This window comes from Taudactylus pleione, unplaced genomic scaffold, assembly GCF_031769625.1.
Source record: "Taudactylus pleione unplaced genomic scaffold, aTauple2 ptg000021l, whole genome shotgun sequence".
Classification (NCBI taxonomy): domain Eukaryota; kingdom Metazoa; phylum Chordata; class Amphibia; order Anura; family Myobatrachidae; genus Taudactylus; species Taudactylus pleione.
This window is the reverse complement of record NW_028284423.1, coordinates 16,755,898-16,776,697: the sequence shown is the minus strand read 5'-3', so window position 1 is coordinate 16,776,697 and position 20,800 is coordinate 16,755,898. Positions and strand designations below refer to the sequence as shown.

The window sequence follows — 20,800 nt, the reverse complement described above, 5'->3', positions numbered from 1 at the left end:
AAGAGGTGTCTGAAGTACCGACTCCAGTAAAGGAATCTGATGTGCGGACCTCAAGTGAGGTGTCCGATGTACCTATTGCTGAAGGGGTTCCTGATGTTCCGTGAAACTTGGAATGAAGGCCCCCTCCTGGAGCGTGAAACTTGAAAGAGAAGCCCCCTCCTGGGGCATGAAACTTGTGACCCCCACCTGGGGTATGAGATCCAAAACCCCCTCTTGGAGTGTGAGGCTAGAAAATCCTCCCTTGGGGCATGACACCAATAATCCCATCCTGGGGAACGAGACTTGAATTCCCATCTGAGGCTCATAACTTGGTACCCTCTCCTGGGGTGTTAGACCTGTAATCCCCTCTTGCAGTGTAAGACTTGAAAACCCCCGCTGAGATGTGGGACTCGGGAACCCTTTCCCAGGGAAGTTGACTTGACTTTTTCTCCTGGGGTATCAAGCATGAAACCCCCTCTTGGGATGCACAATCTGTAACCCCTTCTTGGGGTGTAGCACTTAAAATTCCCTTCTGGGGAGTACCATCTTAGACCCCTCCTTTGGGTGTGTCACTTGAATTTTCCTCTCAGGGTGAAAGACTCGTAACCCCCTCCTGGGGTACAGGACTTGAAACTAGAACGTTTATATCTGGTTTACTGAATAACTCTTTAGGAACAACTGACTGAAGACCTCCTACCTTCCCTAGACAAGGGAAGAAGCATCTTGTAGCCGGGCCCATGTCATAAACTTCTTTTTGCTTGAAAAGCATTCCCTTTTTGTTCGAAACTGCAGGAGTAGAGATCACCAGTGAAGACTGGGAAGAGCTGGAAGCTTCATCTTCAAGGAACACACCCTTGTCCCCATCTCTTGAAGGACGAAGAGCACAGTCTCTAATAAAATGGTCATCATAACCACAATACAGGCATAGATGTAGGTCCCGGCGGCACTCACATTCGCTCTCTGAAAGTTTGGGGCACAGGAAGCTTTGATGTCCTGCTCCAGCCTCCCTGATGATAATGTTAGATACATCAGGGGTGGCACCAGAGAAGTTAGAAATGATTTGGAATATTCTGGGAAGGAAACGTTGGAGTTGTTCCAAAACCTGAGAAAAACTTATAAGGAGGTTATGCTTACTGGAAACAGTTGACAGGGGATCCCGGAAGATAGACACCGAAGACTTAAAGTTTTAAACTGCCATAAAGGAGAGTGGACTGAGAGTCTTAGAAGAACCAGGCACAGGAGATTTCATTGGTAGCACTCGAAAGGTAGCTGGAGATGATACAGAAAAATCAATATCCCTGAAAACTCTTGCTGGTGTTGCACCACAACCTACAGAAAGGTCTTATGAGCCTCCACTTAAGAGGGCAACTCGAAAACCCCCACCTTATCCTCCAACCCGGCAGCTTGCATAATTTTTGGGCCTGAGAAAACTGTCATGACCGGCTGTATGGAATCCCCTGCTGAGGGGTGCAAGCTGAGGTTCAGGGCTAAGAGGAAGTCTGAGACATGGGGCCTGTATGCAAGGTCTCCTCATCCATGAGTACCTGTCATTGAAAAGTCCTGACCAAAGGTGCAGAGTCTAACCAGCCAGGAGGTGTTCTCCAGTGACCCCTCCAAGCGAGATATGGGTTTAGCTGCATCCACCTGGCCAAAGGACCTGGCAGGTTGCGGTCCTTTCGTCAGGTAAATGGTACTCACTGGAATAGAGAGCCTTACTACCATGGAGGATACTTCTACAAGGATTATGCTATACCCTTGTATAGCTTCCAAAATATATACCCGAGGATCAAGGAAGCACAATGGCTCTGAAGATTGGATACTGTAGTGACAACGGTACTAAGGCTGGATGCTGTAGTTACAGCAGTACAGAGACTGGATGCTGTGGTAACAAATGGTACTGAGGCTGGATGCTGTAGTGACAACGGTACTGAAGTTGCACGCTGTAGTGACAGCAGAACTGAGGCTGGACACTGTAGTGGCAGCAAACTTAACAATTGCTCTGAACACTAGCACAATGCTTGGGAATTTTTAACAACATAGGAGAGATATTCTGCACACACTGCAGCACAGTAATTTGGTAATCGCTGCAACACAGGAGAGATATTCTGAACACACTAGAGCACAATGACTTGGTAACTACTGCAAGCACAGGAGAGATATTCTGAACACACTGTAGCACAATGATTTGGTAATTGCTGCAACACAGAAGAGATAATCTGAACACACTGTATCACAAGAGTCAGCACTGGTAATCACAAAAGTAAACAAGGAGATACCTGGAATGAAGTAGCATCAGCAGACACTGGAAAATGACAACATTGCTCAGGCAACTTCCTGTGGTCCACAGTCTGGCTTTATCCCTGCAGTAGCAGATCATTGGTGGACAGCGTCAGCTGACCACTGTCATGCTACCATTGGGTATGGAGTCGGCAGGTGATGCAAACTGTCATGGCCGCATCCATGATGGCAACCGCAGAAACCAGGCACGGAGCAGTCCAAGGCAGTTCACATGGTTCTAGGTAGAATACTCAGCATGTACCATCCGCTGCACCTGACTTCTGACCCCACGGGAGATCAGGGGAAGATGGCGCAAAGGTGAGTAATAGCCGATCCTAGGCCGCAACCTAACAGCATCTACCCTGGGATTACCGGTCGCTCCTCTACCCAGCTAACTAGCTCTCTCAGGGGGTAGATGGCAATGTCATTCTGGGAGATTCTATTTCCTCTGTTACCCACACAGTGTCTCTCCGAGTAGGATGACTCCATCAAGAAATGTTGGAAATCCTAGTTCTACCTAAAACCTCATACTAAGTAGTCTTATGTCTGCCTTGGCTTAAAAGACACAATCCTACGCTGATTTGTTCTACTATGCAAATCATTGCTTGGGGTCTGAGCTACTTCCATCAATGTTTGTCCATTGTGCTTCCTGTGCGTACCCATCAAGTTTCTACCAGACCTTCTCTTAAGTCTCCTACTCCTGATCAATTGAAAGATTTTCAATATCCCCGTCTGCCAGAACCATACCAGGATATTGCTGACATTTTTAATGAACAGGCTGCAGACAAATTGCCTCCTCATTATTCTTGGGTCTGTGGCATTGATAAGAAACACAAATAATATCCTGTACAGGACAAAAATATAATTAAATTTATAGACCAGCAATTTAGTACATTCTAATATTTAGTTACCAAATTTTGTATATAGCTGGAGGTGCTCCCTGGAATCGAATATCAAGTACTCAGAAAAAAAACTTCCATTGGCCTCGGCCAATGTGCAGCAAGTGATTCCTTTGTGGGGAACTCTTTTATAATAAATTAATTGATATCAGGAAATATACATAATTACATGATTAAAAGTTATACTGTAATTATGTATATATTCCTGATATCAATTATATAAATTAATTTATTATAAAAGAGTGCTTCACAAAGGAATCACTTGCTGCACATTGGCCGAGGCAAATGGAAGGTTTTTTTCTGATGACTGTGGCATTGATCTCATTCCTGGGAAAATGCCACCTCGTGGTTGAATTTACCCTCTTTTGGTTCCGGAAACAACAGCAATGTCCGATTACATTAAAGAAAACCAAGCCAAGAGGTTTATCAGACTGTCCTCTTCTCCTGCTGGGGCTGGATTCTTTTTTGTTGAAAAGAAGGATGTGGGGCTCAGACGCTATATAGATTACCGAGGACTCAATCTAATTACTATCAAAAACCGATACCCTCTGCCACTCATCTCAGAACTTTTCGACAAGGTTCGTGGGGTTCACTTTTTCACAAAATTGGATCTCTGTGAGGCCTATAACTTGATCCACATCAAGGCAGGTGATGAGCAGAAAACCACATTCAACAACCGAGATGGCCACTTTGAGTACTTGGTAATGCTTTTTGGGTTATGGAACGCACCAGCTGTGTTCCAAGGTTACGTTAATGAAATTTTCAGGGATGTCCTCTACAAGTCTTTTTGTGGTCTATCTAGACGACATTTTAATTTTTTCTAAGAATCTGCAGTCTCACCAATTTCATGTACGAGAGGTTTTATCCCATCTCCAAATGTCTCTTTGAGCAATCCACCATGTCATTCCTGGGGCACATCATGTCTGAAACTTCTCTACAGATAGATCCAAACAAACTGAGTGCCATCCAGGACAGGCCTCAACCTAACTCCCTGAAAGCTACCAAGTGATTCTTAGGATTTTCTATCTATTATCGAAGATTCATTTTGAACTACTCCACTCTGATTGCTCACATCATGGCCCTCAACAAAAATGGAGCGAATCCTTCTCACTGGCCCCTTCGGCAGTAATGGCATTTCAAAGTCTAAAAACAGCATTCTCCATGTCCCCAATCCTTCACCAGCCACAACTTGAAAAACCCTTCATTCTGGAAGTTGATGCCTCTTCGGTGGGGGTGGGAACTGTGCTGTCTCAAACTGCTGAAGATGGGAAGACTCATGAAAATTTTCTCTGGCTGAGAAAAATTATTCCATTGATGTCCAGGAGTTATTGGCTATGCGCATGGCACTGGAGGAGTAGAGACACCTTTTGGAGGGTGCAAGATTCCCTGTCACCATCATAACAGATCATAAAAATCTGGTATACCTCCAAACTGCTCATCAATTAAATGCCAGACAAGCTTGTTGGTCCCTCTTCTTCTCTAGATTCGACTTCAAGCTTCAGTTTCACCATGGAGCCCTTAAAAAGAAAGCTGATGCCCTGTCTCGATCTTTCCTGTCTGCACAAGAGGATCAACTTCAAGTTATTTTAATCCTGGTCCCTTTCATCTTTGCACCCACTCAATTCCTGGCTCCCCCACCAGGCAAAATCTTTGTTGCTCCACAACTGCATAGAAATTTACTGACATGGGCCCATGCCTCCTTTTTCACAGGACATTCAGGCATTCTTAAGACTTTCAAATTTTTTGCAGCAATCTTACTTGTGGCCTACCATGAAGAAAGACATTCGAGATTTCATAATGTCCTGTGTCAAGTATGCTAAGCATAAAGCCACCACAATAAAGTCGTTGGCCTGTTAAGTCAGTTGCCATGGTCCATGGACTCATCTTTCTATAGATTTTATTCAGAATTACCTCCGTCCAAAGGACATAACACCATTTGGGTGGTTGTGGATCGATTTTGTTCCCCTAGTTGGTCTTTCTTCTGCTCCACAATTGGTGAAAATATTCATCCCGGACATCTTCAGGCTGCATGGTTTGCCCAAAGAGATAGTGTCTGATCGAGGGTTACAATTTGTAGAAAAGTTTTGGAAAGCACTGTGTGCTTCCTGCAGGATCAAGTCAAAGTTCTTTTCAGCCTATCACCCGCAAACAAATGGTCAAACAGAGAGAGTGAATCAAGAGCTGGAAACATTAATTAGACTTTTTGTGTCTTCTTCACAGGATGACTGGGTTAATCTTTTATCTTGTCTTCACATAACTTCAGGTATCATTCTTCTTCTAATTTCACTCCATGTTTTGCAGTCTATGGTAGACATCCATGAGTGCCTGATTTTCAAGAATCAATGACCATGGAAGTTGTAGTTATAACTAACCTGTTAGGCTAATTTGTGTGAGGTTCTGGTTTTGTTGTGGACCCGGGGTGGTATTAGGACCAGACACTGAAGCAGACTTAAAGGAGAATGTTGAACTTTAAATGAGTGGTTTAGTAGACATGAATATGGCAACTAAAAAGTCCAGATAGTACTAAGGTGCTCTTGGAACTGTAGTGAGGCAATGGGAGAAAGTCCAGGTAGTGACAGACAGGAGACAGTCCAGTATTCCAGGTTTTGTGAGGCTGAAGCAAAGTGCAAGCTGAAAAATAATATCAGGTGGAGAAGCAAGTGGAGGCAAGGTGCAGGGTACAGGAGACTCAGGTACTCAGGCAAGAGAAAGGTAAATGGAGGAGGCAGGGGAATCCAGTGAGATTGGAGCAGGGAAGGTGAAGCAGGCTTAGGCAGGGGTTCCAATGACAGGTGTATGAGCACAGGAACTCTCTCTCAGCTTCCGCTGAGAAACACGTTGCACTGGCAATGAAGGGAAGCTCTCAACTCTCTTAAATACTGAGTGCTCTGCCGTGATAGGTCAGAGAGAGAGCATGTGACACACCAGGATAGGGCGATTAGGTCACATGGCCAGAGGCAAGATGGCAGCACCCATGTTGAAGCAGAATGGAAGAACCGCCAGACCCAACCAGCCCAGAATGACAACATGCCTGCATAGGACCACACACAGCCAATGCTCCCCACCAAGCCCCAGCACCACCGCCAGATGCCCCTCGCCATAGCATCCTCACAGGTATCACCCACTGACTGCTATGCCAAGAAACCCTGGTTGTGACAGTACCCCCCCTTTATGGGTGGCCCCAGGACACTCACCAGACTTTTCAGGATGGGCGGCATTAAATTTCCTGACAAGTGCAGTAGCGTGGAGGTCCCAGGCATTGGTCCAACAATGTTCTTCTGGGCCGTAACCCCTCCAATCCAGGACGTACTGTAGTCGACCTCTGCGGACACGAGAATCCAGAACCTGGGAGACCTTGAATACCTCTCTCTGCCTTGATATGAGGAGGAACAGGGAGAACTTTGAGGAATCTGTTCAGGATTAGAGGTTTGAGTACTGAAATGTGGAAGGAATATGGGACTTTTAAGTATGAGGGCAGCTGAAGGCGATAAGCCACAGGGTTGATTACTTCAGTGATGGAGAAGGGTCCGATGAAACGTGGGGCAAACTTAATCGATGGTACTCTGAGACGCAGGTTCCAGGTGGATAACCAGACCTGGTCTCCAACTTGCATGGAAGGCACCTTCCTACGCTTCTTGTCTGCCTGAAGTTTATAGCGAGAGGACACCTTCTCCAAGTCAGCACGCACCTGAGCCCATATTGACGCAAATCTTCATACAGTGTCATCGACGGCTGGCATATCAAAAACAGGCAGGCTTTGGAACTCAGGTACTCGAGGGTAGAGACCGTAAACAACCTGGAATGGAGTTTGATGTGTGGAAGAATGACAAGAGGCATTATGTGCAAATTCAGCCCAGGGCAGCAAATCAGACCAATTGTTTTGAGATGATGACATAAAGATTCTTAGGAAAGTCTCAAGGTCCTGGTTAACTCTCTCTGTAGATCCATTGCTTTGTGGATGATAGGCTGTGGAGAAGTTTAGCTTCACTTGCAGAACAGAACACAGAGGGCCTGATTCAGACCCGCTCACAAGCGTTATGCGCTCGCAAGTACGTCGATGTTTTGCCACTACGTATGCGCACACCGCAGCCAGCTCCGACGTGCGCATGCACAAGACCCGGATAGCGATGGGTGCTCCATCGATATGGGTCTCGCACCAAAGTGGGACAGCTGTCGATTTTGATTGACAGCTTGTCCCATTTTGGAGGCAGGCAGGGGGGATGGCTAGCCAAATGGAGGCATTACCGAAGGGATGCCTGCCATTTGGGGGTGGCCCCACTGACATCATGAGTGATGTCAGTGGGTGAGCTTCTAGCTCTAATAGAGCCGAAAGCTCACTGAGGCTTGCAGGAACGAGACTCTACCACAAGGGTCTCATCGCAAGCCCCGATGGTCGCATTGGTCGAGACCATCATGACCATCACCTGGCCACTCACAATAGCTGTGGGTGGTCACCCACAGCTAAGCGAGTGGCCCAAAAAAAAAAAAGCCCTGATTCAGAGCGAGCTCTCTTTTAGAGCATCTGGCTCTGAATCAGGCCCAGAGTTCTCCAGAATCTTGCCACAAATTGAGCACCATGATCTGAGACTATTTCGGCAGGAAGTCCGTGAAGATGAACTATGTGTTGGATGGACAGAAGAGTCAAATCTGAAGCAGTAGGCAGTTTCTTTAGAGGTACATAATGGACCATTTTTTTAAAATCGGCCTACCAAGACCCAGATGGTGGTGTAACCCTCAGAACTTGGCAAATTTGTTACAAAGTCAATTGAGAGATGCGTCCACGGATGTCATGGAATAGGCAGGGGCAACAACTCACCAGCTGTGGCTTAACATGAAGATTTATGCTGAGCACATAGGTTACACAAAGAGATAAACTGCAGATTTCATTGATGGCCACCAGTAGGCTCTTTTTAGAAGTTCCAAAGTCTTCTGAGAACAAGAATGACCTGCACAGCGTGTTGTGTGAGCCCAGGTGAGGAGCTGCTTTCTTAACTCCGGGGCCACAAAGGTTTTCCCAGTAGGAGGCTGCATTAGTATGGTGGAAAACACCCTTGACTCCAGCACGGGGGTACTGCGTAAAAACTCAGAATTGTTATCACAGGAGAAATATCTAGATAAGAGCACTTTGATCATCTAAAGCTCCACTCTGGTGAGTTATAGTGAGATCAGGACATACAGTATTGTGACTTTATATTTTGGAAGGCCAAACAGAACTAAGCAAATACAAATTCTTAGCAACAAAATAGGACATTTTGATTTTTGGGCTTGTGGGCTCAGGTGTTCTAAATTAATGTATGATCCATAAACTCATATGGCCTAGTTGCAAAATCAGTCTGAGATCAACCCCCAATTACAACAACAGTTCCAGAATACTGCAATGTAATTGCTTAATAATTCCTTATTTAATTATCAAAGAGGGTGAGTATTGAAGTACACATGTTTCATGTTCAGTTATATTATACTATTCTAAATATATTACTATAGAAAGGACAGAAATTAAATCAAGGTTCTGGAACTGTTGGTGGGATTAGGGATTGAAATCAGACTGATATTGCAATAAGGCTTCTCCTATTTCTTCATTTTTAACCATTTGGGAAAGAAAGTACTTTTTTAAGAGAAACTAGGTAGGTCCTTTATATTTGCCTTCTCTAAATTATAGATTTCTGTAAAAATCTCTATCAAGAAAAAAATGAAATCTACCACTCTAACTGTGCAATCACGAAGTATATAATTTTAAACTATCACTTTTTTTTTTCATGCTCTTACTTGTGTTAGCTTATCCTTTACTTGAGTTTCAAACTAGCTGTAAACTGCAAATTGATTCAGTACCTTTACACATTAAAAGCTAGGTAAAGGGGCCACCCGGATTTGAACCAGGGACCTCTCGATCTGCAGTCAAATGCTCTGCCACTGAGCTATACCCCCAATTGCATACAAGATTTTAAAAACATTCACATTGCAGTCAGAATGTATAGGTGTTTGTAATATATATCTTGTCCTACAGGATAAACAATGAATCTGTATATTTATGGTGATGCTTTGAAGTTATTAATTTGGTCTTGAATGCAGAGTTCACATAAGTGTAAGCTGTGAGTATGCTCAAAAAGAAACTTTGATCATCTAAAGCTCCACTTTGGTCAGTTATAGTGAAATCGGGACATATTGTGACTTTATATTTTGGGAGGCCAAACAGAACTAAGAAAATACAAATTCGTAGCAACAAACCTATATAAATTATTTCAAAAGTAGCTGACAACAGTATATTATTGCTAATAAAATAGGACATTTTGATTTTTGGGCTTGTGGGCTCAGGTGTTCTAAATTAATGTATGAGCCATAAACTCGTATGGCCTATTTGCAAAATCAGTCTGAGATCAACCCCCAATTACAACAACAGTTCCAGAATACTGCAATGTAATTGCTTAAAAATTCCTTATTTAATTATCAAAGAGGGTGAGCATTGAAGTACACATGTTTCATGTTCAGTTATATTATACTATTCTAAATATATTACTATAGAAAGGACAGAAATTAAATTGAGGTTCTGGAACTGTTGGTGGGATTAGGGATTGAACTCAGACTGATATTGCAATAAGGCTTCTCCTACTTCTTCAGTTTAAGCATTTGGGAAAGAAAGTACTTTTATAAGAGAAACTAGGTAGGTCCTTTATATTTGCCTTCTATAAATTATAGATTTCTGTAAAAATCTCTATCAAAAAAATGAAATCTACCATTCTAACTGTGTTATCAGGAAGTATATAATTTTAAAGTATCACTTTTTTTGTTTTCTTGTTCTTACTTGTGTTAGCTTTTCCTTTACTTGAGTTTCAAACTAGCTGTAAACTGAAAATTGATTCAGTACCTTTACACAATAAAAGCTAGGTAAAGGGGGCACCCGGATTTGAATCAGGGACCTCTCGATCTGCAGTCGAATGCTCTGCCACTGAGCTCTACCCCCAATTGCATACAAGATTTTAAAAACATTCACATTGCAGTCAGAATGTATAGGTGTTTGTAATATATATCTTGTCCTACAGGATAAACAATGAATCTGTATATTTATGGTGATGCTTTGAAGTTATTAATTTGGGCTTGAATGCAGAGTTCACATAAGTGTAAGCTGTGAGCATGATCAAAAAGAAATGTTGATTATCTAAAGCTCCACTTTGGTCAGTTATACTGAATCGGGACATATTATGACTTTATATTTTGGGAGGCCAAACAGAACTAAGCAAATACAAATTCTTAGCAATAAAATAGGACATTTTGATTTTTGGGCTTGTGGGCTCAGGTGTTCTAAATTAATGTATGATCCATGAACTCGTATGGCCTAGTTGCAAAATCAGTCTGAGATCAACCCCCAATTACAACAACAGTTCCAGAATACTGCAATGTAATTGCTTAATAATTCCTTATTTAATTATCAAAGAGGGTGAGTATTGAAGTACACATGTTTCATGTTCAGTTATATTATACTATTCTAAATATATTACTATAGAAAGGACAGAAATTAAATCAAGGTTCTGGAACTGTTGGTGGGATTAGGGATTGAAATCAGACTGATATTGCAATAAGGCTTCTCCTATTTCTTCATTTTTAACCATTTGGGAAAGAAAGTACTTTTTTTAATAGAAACTAGGTAGGTCCTTTATATTTGCCTTCTCTAAATTATAGATTTCTGTAAAAATCTCTATCAAGAAAAAAATGAAATCTACCACTCTAACTGTGCAATCACGAAGTATATAATTTTAAACTATCACTTTTTTTTTTCATGCTCTTACTTGTGTTAGCTTATCCTTTACTTGAGTTTCAAACTAGCTGTAAACTGCAAATTGATTCAGTACCTTTACACATTAAAAGCTAGGTAAAGGGGCCACCCGGATTTGAACCAGGGACCTCTTGATCTGCAGTCAAATGCTCTGCCACTGAGCTATACCCCCAATTGCATACAAGATTTTAAAAACATTCACATTGCAGTCAGAATGTATAGGTGTTTGTAATATATATCTTCTCCTACAGGATAAACAATGAATCTGTATATTTATGGTGATGCTTTGAAGTTATTAATTTGGGCTTGAATGCAGAGTTCACATAAGTGTAAGCTGTGAGTATGCTCAAAAAGAAACTTTGATCATCTAAAGCTCCACTTTGGTCAGTTATAGTGAAATCGGGACATATTGTGACTTTATATTTTGGGAGGCCAAACAGAACTAAGAAAATACAAATTCGTAGCAACAATCCTATATAAATTATTTCAAAAGTAGCTGACAACAGTATATTATTGCTAATAAAATAGGACATTTTGATTTTTGGGCTTGTGGGCTCAGGTGTTCTAAATTAATGTATGAGCCATAAACTCGTATGGCCTATTTGCAAAATCAGTCTGAGATCAACCCCCAATTACAACAACAGTTCCAGAATACTGCAATGTAATTGCTTAAAAATTCCTTATTTAATTATCAAAGAGGGTGAGCATTGAAGTACACATGTTTCATGTTCAGTTATATTATACTATTCTAAATATATTACTATAGAAAGGACAGAAATTAAATTGAGGTTCTGGAACTGTTGGTGGGATTAGGGATTGAACTCAGACTGATATTGCAATAAGACTTCTCCTATTTCTTCATTTTTAAACATTTCGGAAAGAAAGTACTTTTTTAAGAGAAACTAGGGAGGCCTTTTATATTTGCCTTCTCTAAATTAAAGATTTCTGTAAAAATCTCTATCAAAAAAATGAAATCTACCATTCTAACTGTGTTATCAGGAAGTATATAATTTTAAAGTATCACTTTTTTTGTTTTCTTGTTCTTACTTGTGTTAGCTTTTCCTTTACTTGAGTTTCAAACTAGCTGTAAACTGAAAATTGATTCAGTACCTTTACACAATAAAAGCTAGGTAAAGGGGGCACCCGGATTTGAATCAGGGACCTCTCGATCTGCAGTCGAATGCTCTGCCACTGAGCTCTACCCCCAATTGCATACAAGATTTTAAAAACATTCACATTGCAGTCAGAATGTATAGGTGTTTGTAATATATATCTTGTCCTACAGGATAAACAATGAATCTGTATATTTATGGTGATGCTTTGAAGTTATTAATTTGGGCTTGAATGCAGAGTTCACATAAGTGTAAGCTGTGAGCATGATCAAAAAGAAATGTTGATTATCTAAAGCTCCACTTTGGTCAGTTATACTGAATCGGGACATATTATGACTTTATGTTTTGGGAGGCCAAACAGAACTAAGCAAATACAAATTCTTAGCAATAAAATAGGACATTTTGATTTTTGGGCTTGTGGGCTCAGGTGTTCTAAATTAATGTATGATCCATAAACTCGTATGGCCTAGTTGCAAAATCAGTCTGAGATCAACCCCCAATTACAACAACAGCTCCAGAATACTGCAATGTAATTGCTTAATAATTCCTTATTTAATTATCAAAGATGGTGAGTATTGAAGTACACATGTTTCATGTTCAGTTATATTATACTATTCTAAATATATTACTATAGAAAGGACAGAAATTAAATCAAGGTTCTGGAACTGTTGGTGGGATTAGGGATTGAAATCAGACTGATATTGCAATAAGGCTTCTCCTATTTCTTCATTTTTAACCATTTGGGAAAGAAAGTACTTTTTTAAGAGAAACTAGGTAGGTCCTTTATATTTGCCTTCTCTAAATTATAGATTTCTGTAAAAATCTCTATCAAGAAAAAAATGAAATCTACCACTCTAACTGTGCAATCAGGAAGTATATAATTTTAAACTATCACTTTTTTTTTTCTTGCTCTTACTTGTGTTAGCTTATCCTTTACTTGAGTTTCAAACTAGCTGTAAACTGCAAATTTATTCAGTACCTTTACACATTAAAAGCTGGGTAAAGGGGCCACCCGGATTTGAACCAGGGACCTCTCGATCTGCAGTCAAATGCTCTGCCACTGAGCTATACCCCCAATTGCATACAAGATTTTAAAAACATTCACATTGCAGTCAGAATGTATAGGTGTTTGTCATATATATCTTGTCCTACAGGATAAACAATGAATCTGTATATTTATGGTGATGCTTTGAAGTTATTAATTTGGGCTTGAATGCAGAGTTCACATAAGTGTAAGCTGTGAGTATGCTCAAAAAGAAACTTTGATCATCTAAAGCTCCACTTTGGTCAGTTATAGTGTAATCGGGACATATTGTGACTTTATATTTTGGGAGGCCAAACAGAACTAAGAAAATACAAATTCTTAGCAACAAACCTATATAAATTATTTCAAAAAGTAGCTGACAACAGTATATTATTGCTAATAAAATAGGACATTTTGATTTTTGGGCTTGTGGGCTCAGGTGTTCTAAATTAATGTATGAGCCATAAACTCGTATGGCCTATTTGCAAAATCAGTCTGAGATCAACCCCCAATTACAACAACAGTTCCAGAATACTGCAATGTAATTGCTTAAAAATTCCTTATTTAATTATCAAAGAGGGTGAGCATTGAAGTACACATGTTTCATGTTCAGTTATATTATACTATTCTAAATATATTACTATAGAAAGGACAGAAATTAAATTGAGGTTCTGGAACTGTTGGTGGGATTAGGGATTGAACTCAGACTGATATTGCAATAAGACTTCTCCTATTTCTTCATTTTTAAACATTTCGGAAAGAAAGTACTTTTTTAAGAGAAACTAGGGAGGCCCTTTATATTTGCCTTCTCTAAATTAAAGATTTCTGTAAAAATCTCTATCAAAAAAATGAAATCTACCATTCTAACTGTGTTATCAGGAAGTATATAATTTTAAAGTATCACTTTTTTTGTTTTCTTGTTCTTACTTGTGTTAGCTTTTCCTTTACTTGAGTTTCAAACTAGCTGTAAACTGAAAATTGATTCAGTACCTTTACACAATAAAAGCTAGGTAAAGGGGGCACCCGGATTTGAATCAGGGACCTCTCGATCTGCAGTCAAATGCTCTGCCACTGAGCTCTACCCCCAATTGCATACAAGATTTTAAAAACATTCACATTGCAGTCAGAATGTATAGGTGTTTGTAATATATATCTTGTCCTACAGGATAAACAATGAATCTGTATATTTATGGTGATGCTTTGAAGTTATTAATTTGGGCTTGAATGCAGAGTTCACATAAGTGTAAGCTGTGAGCATGATCAAAAAGAAATGTTGATTATCTAAAGCTCCACTTTGGTCAGTTATACTGAATCGGGACATATTATGACTTTATGTTTTGGGAGGCCAAACAGAACTAAGCAAATACAAATTCTTAGCAATAAAATAGGACATTTTGATTTTTGGGCTTGTGGGCTCAGGTGTTCTAAATTAATGTATGATCCATAAACTCGTATGGCCTAGTTGCAAAATCAGTCTGAGATCAACCCCCAATTACAACAACAGCTCCAGAATACTGCAATGTAATTGCTTAATAATTCCTTATTTAATTATCAAAGATGGTGAGTATTGAAGTACACATGTTTCATGTTCAGTTATATTATACTATTCTAAATATATTACTATAGAAAGGACAGAAATTAAATCAAGGTTCTGGAACTGTTGGTGGGATTAGGGATTGAAATCAGACTGATATTGCAATAAGGCTTCTCCTATTTCTTCATTTTTAACCATTTGGGAAAGAAAGTACTTTTTTAAGAGAAACTAGGTAGGTCCTTTATATTTGCCTTTTTCTAAATTATAGATTTCTGTAAAAATCTCTATCAAGAAAAAAATGAAATCTACCACTCTAACTGTGCAATCAGGAAGTATATAATTTTAAACTATCACTTTTTTTTTTCTTGCTCTTACTTGTGTTAGCTTATCCTTTACTTGAGTTTCAAACTAGCTGTAAACTGCAAATTGATTCAGTACCTTTACACATTAAAAGCTAGGTAAAGGGGCCACCCGGATTTGAACCAGGGACCTCTCGATCTGCAGTCAAATGCTCTGCCACTGAGCTATACCCCCAATTGCATACAAGTTTTTAAAAACATTCACATTGCAGTCAGAATGTATAGGTGTTTGTAATATATATCTTGTCCTACAGGATAAACAATGAATCTGTATATTTATGGTGATGCTTTGAAGTTATTAATTTGGGCTTGAATGCAGAGTTCACATAAGTGTAAGCTGTGAGTATGCTCAAAAAGAAACTTTGATCATCTAAAGCTCCACTTTGGTCAGTTATAGTGAAATCGGGACATATTGTGACTTTATATTTTGGGAGGCCAAACAGAACTAAGAAAATACAAATTCTTAGCAACAAACCTATATAAATTATTTCAAAAAGTAGCTGACAACAGTATATTATTGCTAATAAAATAGGACATTTTGATTTTTGGGCTTGTGGGCTCAGGTGTTCTAAATTAATGTATGAGCCATAAACTCGTATGGCCTATTTGCAAAATCAGTCTGAGATCAACCCCCAATTACAACAACAGTTCCAGAATACTGCAATGTAATTGCTTAAAAATTCCTTATTTAATTATCAAAGAGGGTGAGCATTGAAGTACACATGTTTCATGTTCAGTTATATTATACTATTCTAAATATATTACTATAGAAAGGACAGAAATTAAATTGAGGTTCTGGAACTGTTGGTGGGATTAGGGATTGAACTCAGACTGATATTGCAATAAGACTTCTCCTATTTCTTCATTTTTAAACATTTCGGAAAGAAAGTACTTTTTTAAGAGAAACTAGGGAGGCCATTTATATTTGCCTTCTCTAAATTAAAGATTTCTGTAAAAATCTCTATCAAAAAAATGAAATCTACCATTCTAACTGTGTTATCAGGAAGTATATAATTTTAAAGTATCACTTTTTTTGTTTTCTTGTTCTTACTTGTGTTAGCTTTTCCTTTACTTGAGTTTCAAACTATCTGTAAACTGAAAATTGATTCAGTACCTTTACACAATAAAAGCTAGGTAAAGGGGGCACCCGGATTTGAATCAGGGACCTCTCGATCTGCAGTCGAATGCTCTGCCACTGAGCTCTACCCCCAATTGCATACAAGATTTTAAAAACATTCACATTGCAGTCAGAATGTATAGGTGTTTGTAATATATATCTTGTCCTACAGGATAAACAATGAATCTGTATATTTATGGTGATGCTTTGAAGTTATTAATTTGGGCTTGAATGCAGAGTTCACATAAGTGTAAGCTGTGAGCATGATCAAAAAGAAATGTTGATTATCTAAAGCTCCACTTTGGTCAGTTATACTGAATCGGGACATATTATGACTTTATATTTTGGGAGGCCAAACAGAACTAAGAAAATACAAATTCTTAGCAACAAACCTATATAAATTTTTCCAAAAAGTAGCTGACAACAGTATAATAATGCTAATAAAATTGGACAATTTGATTTTTGGGCTTGTGGGCTCAGGTGTTCTAAATTAATGTATGATCCATAAACTCGTATGGCCTAGTTGCAAAATCAGTCTGAGATCAACCCCCAATTAAACAACAGTTCCAGAATACTGCAATGTAATTGCTTAATAATTCCTTATTTAATTATCAAAGAGGGTGAGTATTAAAGTACACATGTTTCATGTTCAGTTATATTATACTATTCTAAATATATTACTTTAGAAAGGACAGAAATTAAATTGAGGATCTGGAACTGTTGGTGGGATTAGGGATTGAACTCAGACTGATATTGCAATGAGGCTTCTCCTACTTCTTCATTTTTAACCATTTTGGAAAGAAAGTACTTTTTTAAGAGAAACTAGGTAGGTCCTTTATATTTACCTTCTATAATTTAAAGATTTCTGTAAAAATCTCTGTCAAAAAAAAGAAATCTACCACTCTAACTGTGCTATCTGGAAGTATATAATGTTAAAGTGTCACTTATTTTGTTTTCTTGCTCTTACTTGTGTTAGCTTATCCTTTACTTGAGTTTCAAACTAGCTGTAAACTGCAAATTTATTCAGTACCTTTACACATTAAATGCTAGGTAAAGGGGGCACCCGATTTGAACCAGGGACCTCTCGATCTGCAGTCGAATGCTCTGCCACTGAGCTCTACCCCCAATTGCATACAAGATTTAAAAACATTCACATTGCAGTCAGAATGTATAGGTGTTTGTACTATATATGTTGTCTTATAGGATAAAAAATGAATATGTATATTTATGGTGATACTTTGGAGTTATTAATCTGGGCTTGATTGCAGAGTTCACAAAGGTGTAAGCTGTGAGTATGCTCATAAAGAAATTTTGATCATCTAAAGCTCCACTTTGGTCAGTTATAGTGACATCGGGACATATTGTGACTTTATATTTTGGGAGGCCAAACAAATCTAAGAAAATACAAATTCTTAGCAACAAACCTATATAAATTATTTCAAAAAGTAGCTGTCAACAGTATATTATTGCTAATAAAATAGGACATTTTGATTTTTGGGCTTGTGGGCTCAGGTGTTCTAAATTAATGTATGAGCCATAAACGCGTATGGCCTAGTTCAAAATCAGTCTGAGATCAACCCCCAATTACAACAACAGTTCCAGAATACTGCACTGTAATTGCTTAATAATTCCTTATTTAATTATCAAAGAGGGTGAGCATTGAAGTACACATGGTTCATGTTCAGTTATATTATACTATTCTAAATATATTACTATAGAAAGGACAGAAATTAAAACGAGGTTCTGTAACTGTTGGTGGGATTAGGGATTGAACTCAGACTGATATTGCAATAAGACTTCTCCTATTTCTTCATTTTTAAACATTTCGGAACGAAAGTACTTTTTTAAGAGAAACTAGGTATGCCCTTTATATTTGCCTTCTCTAAATTAAAGATTTCTGTAAAAATCTCTATCAAAAAAATGAAATCTACCATTCTTACTGTGTTATCAGGAAGTATATAATTTTAAAGTATCACTTTTTTTGTTTTCTTGTGTTAGCTTTTCCTTTACTTGAGTTTCAAACTAGCTGTAAACTGCAAATTGATTCAGTACCTTTACACAATAATAGCTAGGTAAAGGGGGCACCCGGATTTGAATCAGGGACCTCTTGATTTGCAGTCGAATGCTCTGCCACTGAGCTATACCCCAATTGCATACAAGATTTTAAAAACATTCACATTGCAGTCAGAATGTAAAGGTGTTTGTAATATATATCTTGTCCTACAGGATAAACAATGAATCTGTATATTTATGGTGATGCTTTGAAGTTATTAATTTGGGCTTGAATGCAGAGATCACATAAGTGTAAGTTGTGAGCATGCTCAAAAAGTAACGTTGATTATCTAAAGCTCCACTTTGGTCAGTTATACTGAATCGGGACATATTATGACTTTATATTTTGGGAGGCCAAACAGAACTAAGAAAATACAAATTCTTAGCAACAAACCTATATAAATTTTTCCAAAAATTAGCTGACAACAGTATATTAATGCTAATAAAATAGGACATTTTGATTTTTGTGCTTGTGGGCTCAGGTGTTCTAAATTAATGTATGATCCATAAACTCGTATGACCTAGTTGCAAAATCAGTCTGTGATCAACCCCCAATTACAACAACAGTTCCAGAATACTGCAATGTAATTACTTAATAATTCCTTATTTAATTATCAAAGAGGGTGAGCATTGAAGTACACATGTTTCATGTTCAGTTATATTATACTATTCTAAATATATTACTATAGAAAGGACAGAAATTAAATTGAGGTTCTGGAACTGTTGGTGGGATTAGGGACTGAACTCAGACTGATATTGCAATAAGGCTTCTCCTACTTCTTCATCTTTAACCATTTGAGAAAGAAAGTACTTTTTAGAGAAACTAGGCAGGTCCATTATATTTACCTTCTATAAATTATAGATTTCTGTAAAAATCTCTGTCAAAAAAATGAAATCTACCACTCTAACTGTGCTATCTGGAAGTATATAATGTTAAAGTGTCACTTATTTTGTTTTCTTGCTCTTACTTGTGTTAGCTTTTCCTTTACTTGAGTTTCAAACTAGCTGTAAATTGCAAATTGATTCAGTACCTTTACACATTAAAAGCTAGGTAAAGGGGGCACCCGATTTGAACGAGCGACCTCTCGATCTGCAGTCGAATGCTCTGCCACTGAGCTATACCCCCAATTGCATACAAGATTTTAAAAACATTCACATTGCAGTCAGAATGTATAGGTGTTTGTACAATATATCTAGTCCTACAGGAAAAACAATGAATCAGTATTTTTATGGTGATGCTTTGGAGTTAATAATCTGGGCTTGAATGCAGAGTTCACAAAGGTGTAAACTGTGGGCATGCTCAAAAAGAAACTTTGATCATCTAAAGCTCCACTTTGGTCATTTATAGTGAGATCGGGACATATTGTGACTATATTTTTTGGGGGCCAAACAAAACTAGGAAAATACAAATTCTTAGCAACAAACCTATATAAATTATTCCAAAAAGTAGCTGACAACAGTATATTAATGCTAATAAAATAGGACATTTTGATTTTTGGGCTTGTGGGCTCAGGTGTTCTAAATTAATGTATGAGCCATAAACTCGTATGGCCTAGTTGCAAAATCAGTCTGAGATCAACCCCCAATTACAGCAACAGTTCCAGAATACTGCAATGTAATTGCTTAATAATTCCTTATTTAATTATCAAAGAGGGTGAGCATTGAAGTACACATGTTTCATGTTCAGTTATATTATACTATTCTAAATATATTACTATAGAAAGGACAGAAATTAAATTGAGGTTCTGGAACTGTTGGTGGGATTAGGGATTGAACTCAGACTGATTTTGCAAGAAGGCTTCGCCTACTTCTTCATCTTTAACCATTTGGGAAAGAAAGTACTTTTTTAAGAGAATCTAGGCAGGTCCTTTAGATTTACCTTCTATAAATTATAGATTTCTGTAAAAATCTCTGTCAAAAAAATTAAATCTACCACTCTAACTGTGCTATCTGGAAGTATATAATGTTAAAGTGTCACTTATTTTGTTTTCTTCCTCTTACTTGTGTTAGCTTTTCCTTTACTTGAGTTTCAAACTAGCTGTAAACTGCAAATTGATTCAGTACCTTTACACATTAAAAGCTAGGTAAAGGGGGCACCCGATTTGAACCAGGTACCTCTCGATCTGCATTCGAAAGCTCTGCCACTGAGCTCTACCCCCAATTGCATACAAGATTTTAAAAACATTCACATTGCAGTCAGAATGTATATGTGTTTGTACTATATATGTTGTCTTATAGGATAAAAAATGAATATGTATATTTATGGTGATGCTTTGGAGTTATTAATCTGGGCTTGATTGCAGAGTTCACAAAGGTGTAAGGTGTGAGTATGCTCAAAAAGAAACTTTGATCATCTAAATCTCCACTTTGGTCAGTTATAGTGACATCGGGACATATTGTGACTTTATATTTTGGGAGGCCAAACAAAACTAATAAAATACAAATTCTTAGCAACAAACCTATATAAATTATTTCAAAAAGTAGCTGACAACAGTATATTATTGCTAATAAAATAGGGCATTTTGATTTTTGGGCTTGTGGGCTCAGGTGTTCTAAATTAATGTATGAGCCATAAACTCGTATGGCCTAGTTGCAAAATCAGTCTGAGATCAACCCCCAATTACAACAACAGTTCCAGAATACTGCAATGTAATTGCTTAATAAATCCTTATTTAATTA

The 20,800-nt window shown here is 38.3% G+C and overlaps 8 non-coding genes across 8 annotated transcripts; all 8 read right to left on the bottom strand.

The window, feature by feature from the left end:
* Positions 1–9,008: 9,008 nt before the first annotated feature.
* TRNAC-GCA (transfer RNA cysteine (anticodon GCA)) lies at positions 9,009–9,080 on the bottom strand. Its single transcript has one exon. It is a non-coding gene; the product is annotated as a tRNA-Cys (tRNA).
* A 961-nt stretch (positions 9,081–10,041) lies between these two features.
* Positions 10,042–10,113, bottom strand: TRNAC-GCA (transfer RNA cysteine (anticodon GCA)). The gene has a single exon. It is a non-coding gene; the product is annotated as a tRNA-Cys (tRNA).
* A 910-nt stretch (positions 10,114–11,023) lies between these two features.
* TRNAC-GCA (transfer RNA cysteine (anticodon GCA)) lies at positions 11,024–11,095 on the bottom strand. Its single transcript has one exon. It is a non-coding gene; the product is annotated as a tRNA-Cys (tRNA).
* A 962-nt stretch (positions 11,096–12,057) lies between these two features.
* Positions 12,058–12,129, bottom strand: TRNAC-GCA (transfer RNA cysteine (anticodon GCA)). The gene has a single exon. It is a non-coding gene; the product is annotated as a tRNA-Cys (tRNA).
* A 909-nt stretch (positions 12,130–13,038) lies between these two features.
* TRNAC-GCA (transfer RNA cysteine (anticodon GCA)) lies at positions 13,039–13,110 on the bottom strand. Its single transcript has one exon. It is a non-coding gene; the product is annotated as a tRNA-Cys (tRNA).
* A 1,945-nt stretch (positions 13,111–15,055) lies between these two features.
* On the bottom strand, positions 15,056–15,127 carry TRNAC-GCA (transfer RNA cysteine (anticodon GCA)). The gene has a single exon. It is a non-coding gene; the product is annotated as a tRNA-Cys (tRNA).
* A 963-nt stretch (positions 15,128–16,090) lies between these two features.
* Positions 16,091–16,162, bottom strand: TRNAC-GCA (transfer RNA cysteine (anticodon GCA)). The gene has a single exon. It is a non-coding gene; the product is annotated as a tRNA-Cys (tRNA).
* Positions 16,163–19,176: 3,014 nt separating this feature from the next.
* TRNAC-GCA (transfer RNA cysteine (anticodon GCA)) lies at positions 19,177–19,247 on the bottom strand. The gene has a single exon. It is a non-coding gene; the product is annotated as a tRNA-Cys (tRNA).
* Between the last annotated feature and the right edge of the window lie 1,553 nt (positions 19,248–20,800).